The sequence below is a fragment of the Rhopalosiphum padi genome, unplaced genomic scaffold (assembly GCF_020882245.1).
Source record: "Rhopalosiphum padi isolate XX-2018 unplaced genomic scaffold, ASM2088224v1 scaffold1, whole genome shotgun sequence".
Taxonomy (NCBI): domain Eukaryota; kingdom Metazoa; phylum Arthropoda; class Insecta; order Hemiptera; family Aphididae; genus Rhopalosiphum; species Rhopalosiphum padi.
In genome coordinates, this window is record NW_026869996.1 from 11018545 (window position 1) to 11026027 (window position 7483).

Sequence of the window (7483 nt, forward strand, 5' to 3'; positions counted from 1 at the left end):
TTAACTACATAAAAAGTGGTGAAAATCCATAAAATTCGTGAAAAATCATTAAAAATCGTCATTAACTACATTAAAAAGTGGTAAAAATCCATAATATTCGTGAAAAATCATTAAAGATCGTCATTAACTACATTAAAAAGTGGTAAAAATCTATAAAATTCGTGAAAAATCATTAAAAATCGTCATTAACTACATTAAAAAGTGGTAAAAATCCATAAAATACGTGAAAAATCATTAAAAAATCGTCATTAACTACATTAAAAAGTGGTAAAAATCTATAAAATTCGTGAAAAATCATTAAAAATCGTCATTAACTACATTAAAAAGTGGTGAAAATCCATAAAATTCGTGAAAAATCATTAAAAATCGTCATTAACTACATTAAAAAGTGGTAAAAAATCCATAAAATTCGTGAAAAATCATTAAAGATCGTCATTAACTACATTAAAAAGTGGTAAAAATCTATAAAATTCGTGAAAAATCATTAAAAATCCTCATTAACTACATTAAAAAGTGGTGAAAATCTATATAATTCGTGAAAAATCATTAAAAATCGTCATTAACTACATTAAAAAAGTGGTGAAAATCCATAAAATTCGTGAAAAATCTTTAAAAATCGTCATTAACTACATTAAAATGTGGTAAAAAATCCATAAAATTCCTTAAAAAGTCCATAAATGACGTCACCTACATCCATAAAATACCCTCAAAAGTCATTAAAATACTCAATTAGTACATTAAAAAGTGGTAAAATTCCATAAAATTCGTGAAAAATCATTAAAAATCGTCATTAACTACATTAAAAAGTGGTAAAAATCTATAAAATTCGTGAAAAATCATTAAAAATCGTCATTAACTACATTAAAAAGTGGTAAAAATCCATAAAATTCGTGAAAAATCATTAAAAATCGTCATTAACTACATTAAAAAGTGGTGAAAATCCATAAAATTCGTGAAAAATCATTAAAAATCGTCATTAACTACATTAAAAAGTGGTAAAAATCCATAAAATTCGTGAAAAATCATTAAAAATCGTCATTAACTACATTAAAATGTGGTAAAAATCCATAAAATTCCTTAAAAAGTCCATAAATGACGTCACTACCTCCAAAAAATACCTCAAAAATCATTAAAATACTCAATTAGTACATTAAAAAGTGGTAAAAATCCATAAAATTCGTGAAAAATCATAAAAAATCGTCATTATCTACATTAAAAAGTGGTGAAAATCTATATAATTCGTGAAAAATCTTTAAAAATCGTCATTAACTACATTAAAAATCGGTGTAAATTCATAAAAATACCTTAAAAATGTCCAGATATGACGTCACTAACTCCATAAAATACCCTCAAAAATCATTAAAGATACTCAATTAGTACATTATAAAGTTGTAAAAATCCATATAATTCGTGAAAAATCATTAAAAATCGTCATTAACTACATTAAAATGTGGTAAAAATCCATAAAATTCCTTAAAAAAGTCCATAAATGACGTCACTACCTCCATAAAATACCCTCAAAAATCATTAAAATACTCAATTAGTACATTAAAAAGTGGTGAAAATCCATAAAATTCGTGAAAAAATCATTAAAATCGTCATTAACTACATTAAAAAGTGGTGAAAATCCATAAAATTCGTGAAAAATCATTAAAAATCGTCATTAACTACATTAAAAAGTGGTAAAAATCCATAAAATTCGTGAAAAATCATTAAAGATCGTCATTAACTACATTAAAAAGTGGTAAAAATCTATAAAATTCGTGAAAAATCATTAAAAATCGTCATTAACTACATTAAAAAGTGGTAAAAATCCATAAAATACGTGAAAAATCATTAAAAATCGTCATTAACTACATTAAAAAGTGGTAAAAATCTATAAAATTCGTGAAAAATCATTAAAAAATCGTCATTAACTACATTAAAAAGTGGTGGAAAATCCATAAAAATTCGTGAAAAATCATTAAAAAAATCGTCATTAACTACATTAAAAAGTGGTGAAAATCCATAAAATTCGTGAAAAGTCATTAAAAATCGTCATTAACTACATTAAAATGTGGTAAAAATCCATAAAATTCCTTGAAAAGTCCATAAATGACGTCACTACCTCCATAAAATACCCTCAAAAATCATTAAAATACTCAATTAGTACATTACAAAGTGGTAAAAATCCATAAAATTCGTGAAAAATCATAAAAAATCGTCATTAACTACATAAAAAGTGGTAAAAATCCATAAAATTCGTGAAAAATCTTTAAAAATCGTCATTACTACATTAAAAAGTGGTAAAAATCTATAAAATTCGTGAAAAATCATTAAAAATCGTCATTAACTACATTAAAAAGTGGTAAAAATCCATAAAATTCGTGAAAAATCATTAAATTCGTCATTAACTACATTAAAAAGTGGTGAAAATCTATATAATTCGTGAAAAATCATTAAAAAATCGTCATTAACTACATTAAAATGTGGTAAAAATCCATAAAATTCCTTAAAAAGTCCATAAATGACGTCACTACCCTCCATAAAATACCCTCAAAAATCATTAAAATACTCAATTAGTACATTAAAAAGTGGTGAAAATCCATAAAAATTCGTGAAAAATCATTAAAAATCGTCATTAACTACATTAAAAAGTGGTGAAAATCCATAAAATTCGTGAAAAATCATTAAAAAATCGTCATTAACTACATTAAAAAGTGGTAAAAATCCATAAAATTCGTGAAAAATCATTAAAGATCGTCATTAACTACATTAAAAAGTGGTAAAAATCTATAAAATTCGTGAAAAAATCATTAAAAATCGTCATTAACTACATAAAAAGTGGTAAAAATCCATAAAATACGTGAAAAATCATTAAAAATCGTCATTAACTACATTAAAAAAGTGGTAAAAATCTATAAAATTCGTGAAAAATCATTAAAAATCGTCATTAACTACATTAAAAAGTGGTGAAAATCCATAAAATTCGTGAAAAATCATTAAAAATCGTCATTAACTACATTAAAAAGTGGTGAAAATCCATAAAATTCGTGAAAAATCATTAAAAATCGTCATTAACTACATTAAAAAGTGGTAAAAATCCATAAAAATTCGTGAAAAGTCATTAAAAATCGTCATTAACTACATTAAAATGTGGTAAAAATCCATAAAATTCCTTAAAAAGTCCATAAATGACGTCACTACCTCCATAAAATACCCTCAAAAATCATTAAAATACTCAATTAGTACATTAAAAAGTGGTGAAAATCCATAAAATTCGTGAAAAATCATTAAAAATCGTCATTAACTACATTAAAAAGTGGTGAAAAATCCATAAAATTCGTGAAAAATCATTAAAAATCGTCATTAACTACATTAAAAAGTGGTAAAAATCCATAAAATTCGTGAAAAATCATTAAAGATCGTCATTAACTACATTAAAAAGTGGTAAAAATCTATAAAATTCGTGAAAAATCATTAAAAATCGTCATTAACTACATTAAAAAGTGGTAAAAATCCATAAAATACGTGAAAAAATCATTAAAAATCGTCATTAACTACATTAAAAAGTGGTAAAAATCTATAAAATTCGTGAAAAATCATTAAAAATCGTCATTAACTACATTAAAAAGTGGTGAAAATCCATAAAATTCGTGAAAAATCATTAAAAAATCGTCATTAACTACATTAAAAAGTGGTGAAAATCCATAAAATTCGTGAAAAATCATTAAAAATCCTCATTAACTACATTAAAAAGTGGTGAAAATCTATATAATTCGTGAAAAATCTTTAAAAATCGTCATTAACTACATTAAAATGTGGTAAAAATCCATAAAATTCCTTAAAAAGTCCATAAATGACGTCACTACATCCATAAAATACCCTCAAAAGTCATTAAAATACTCAATTAGTACATTAAAAAGTGGTAAAATTCCATAAAATTCGTGAAAAATCATTAAAAATCGTCATTAACTACATTAAAAAGTGGTAAAAATCTATAAAATTCGTGAAAAATCATTAAAAAAATCGTCATTAACTACATTAAAAAGTGGTAAAAAATCCATAAAATTCGTGAAAAATCATTAAAAATCGTCATTAACTACATTAAAAAGTGGTGAAAATCCATAAAATTCGTGAAAAATCATTAAAAATCGTCATTAACTACATTAAAAAGTGGTAAAAATCCATAAAATTCGTGAAAAAATCATTAAAAATCGTCATTAACTACATTAAAATGTGGTAAAAATCCATAAAATTCCTTAAAAAGTCCAGATATGACGTCACTAACTCCATAAAATACCCTCAAAAATCATTAAAGATACTCAATTAGTACATTATAAAGTTGTAAAAATCCATATAATTCGTGAAAATTCATTAAAAATCGTCATTAACTACATTAAAATGTGGTAAAAATCCATAAAATTCCTTAAAAAGTCCATAAATGACGTCACTACCTCCATAAAATACCCTCAAAAATCATTAAAATACTCAATTAGTACATTAAAAAGTGGTGAAAATCCATAAAATTCGTGAAAAATCATTAAAAATCGTCATTAACTACATTAAAAAGTGGTGAAAATCCATAAAATTCGTGAAAAATCATTAAAAATCGTCATTAACTACATTAAAAAGTGGTAAAAATCCATAAAATTCGTGAAAAATCATTAAAGATCGTCATTAACTACATTAAAAAGTGGTAAAAATCTATAAAATTCGTGAAAAATCATTAAAAATCGTCATTAACTACATTAAAAAGTGGTAAAAATCCATAAAATACGTGAAAAATCATTAAAAATCGTCATTAACTACATTAAAAAGTGGTAAAAATCTATAAAATTCGTGAAAAATCATTAAAAATCGTCATTAACTACATTAAAAAGTGGTGAAAATCCATAAAATTCGTGAAAAATCATTAAAAATCGTCATTAACTACATTAAAAAAGTGGTGAAAATCCATAAAATTCGTGAAAAATCATTAAAAATCGTCATTAACTACATTAAAAAGTGGTAAAAATCCATAAAATTCGTGAAAAGTCATTAAAAATCGTCATTAACTACATTAAAATGTGGTAAAAATCCATAAAATTCCTTAAAAAGTCCATAAATGACGTCACTACCTCCATAAAATACCCTCAAAAATCATTAAAATACTCAATTAGTACATTACAAAGTGGTAAAAATCCATAAAATTCGTGAAAAATCATAAAAAATCGTCATTAACTACATAAAAAGTGGTAAAAATCCATAAAATTCGTGAAAAATCTTTAAAAAATCGTCATTACTACATTAAAAAGTGGTAAAAATCTATAAAATTCGTGAAAAATCATTAAAAATCGTCATTAACTACATTAAAAAGTGGTAAAAAATCCATAAAATTCGTGAAAAATCATTAAATTCGTCATTAACTACATTAAAAAGTGGTGAAAATCTATATAATTCGTGAAAAATCTTTAAAAATCGTCATTAACTACATTAAAAATCGGTGTAAATTCATGAAATACCTTAAAAAGTCCAGATATGACGTCACTAACTCCATAAAATACCCTCAAAAATCATTAAAGATACTCAATTAGTACATTATAAAGTTGTAAAAAATCCATATAATTCGTGAAAAATCATTAAAAATCGTCATTAACTACATTAAAATGTGGTAAAAATCCATAAAATTCCTTAAAAAGTCCATAAATGACGTCACTACCTCCATAAAATACCCTCAAAAATCATTAAAATACTCAATTAGTACATTAAAAAGTGGTGAAAATCCATAAAGTTCGTGAAAAAATCATTAAAAATCGTCATTAACTACATTAAAAAGTGGTGAAAATCCATAAAATTCGTGAAAAATCATTAAAAATCGTCATTAACTACATTAAAAAGTGGTAAAAATCCATAAAATTCGTGAAAAATCATTAAAAATCGTCATTAACTACATTAAAAAGTGGTAAAAATCTATAAAATTCGTGAAAAATCATTAAAAATCGTCATTAACTACATTAAAAAGTGGTAAAAATCCATAAAATTCGTGAAAAATCATTAAAAATCGTCATTAACTACATTAAAAAGTGGTAAAAATCTATAAAATTCGTGAAAAAATCATTAAAATCGTCATTAACTACATTAAAAAGTGGTAAAAATCCATAAAATTCGTGAAAAGTCATTAAAAATCGTCATTAACTACATTAAAATGTGGTAAAAAATCCATAAAATTCCTTAAAAAGTCCATAAATGACGTCACTACCTCCATAAAATACCCTCAAAAATCATTAAAATACTCAATTAGTACATTAAAAAGTGGTAAAAATCCATAAAATTCGTGAAAAATCATAAAAAATCGTCATTAACTACATAAAAAGTGGTAAAAATCCATAAAATTCGTGAAAAATCTTTATAAATCGTCATTACTACATTAAAAAGTGGTAAAAATCTATAAAATTCGTGAAAAATCATTAAAAATCGTCATTAACTACATTAAAAAGTGGTAAAAATCCATAAAATTCGTGAAAAAATCATTAAAAATCGTCATTAACTACATTAAAAAGTGGTAAAAATCCATAAAATTCGTGAAAAATCATTAAAAATCGTCATTAACTACATTAAAAATGTGGTAAAAATCCATAAAATTCCTTAAAAAGTCCATAAATGACGTCACTACCTCCATAAAATACCCTCAAAAAGCATTAAAATACTCAATTAGTACATTAAAAAGTGGTAAAAATCCATAAAATTCGTGAAAAATCATAAAAAATCGTCATTAACTACATAAAAAGTGGTAAAAATCCATAAAATTCGTGAAAAAATCTTTAAAAATCGTCATTAACTACATTAAAAAGTGGTATAAATCTATAAAATTCGTGAAAATCATTAAAAATCGTCCATTAACTACATTAAAAAGTGGTAAAAATCCATAAAATTCGTGAAAAATCATTAAAAATCGTCATTAACTACATTAAAAAGTGGTGAAAATCCATAAAATTCGTGAAAAATCATTAAAAATCGTCATTAACTACATTAAAAAGTGGTAAAAATCCATAAAATTCGTGAAAAATCATTAAAAATCGTTATTAACTACATTAAAATGTGGTAAAAATCCATAAAATTCCTTAAAAAGTCCAAAAATGACGTCACTACATCCATAAAATACCTCAAAAATCATTAAATACTCAATTAGTACATTAAAAAGTGGTGAAAATCCATAAAATTCGTGAAAAATCATTAAAAAATCGTCATTAACTACATTAAAAAGTGGTAAAAATCCATAAAATTCGTGAAAAATCATTAAAAATCGTCATTAACTACATTAAAATGTGGTAAAAATCCATAAAATTCCTTAAAAAGCCCATAAATGGACGTCACTACATCCATAAAATACCCTCAAAAATCATTAAAATACTCAATTAGTACATTAAAAAGTGGTAAAAATCCATAAAATTCGTGAAAAATCATTAAAAATCGTCATTAACTACATTAAAAAGTGGTGAAAAATCCATAAAATTCGTGAAAA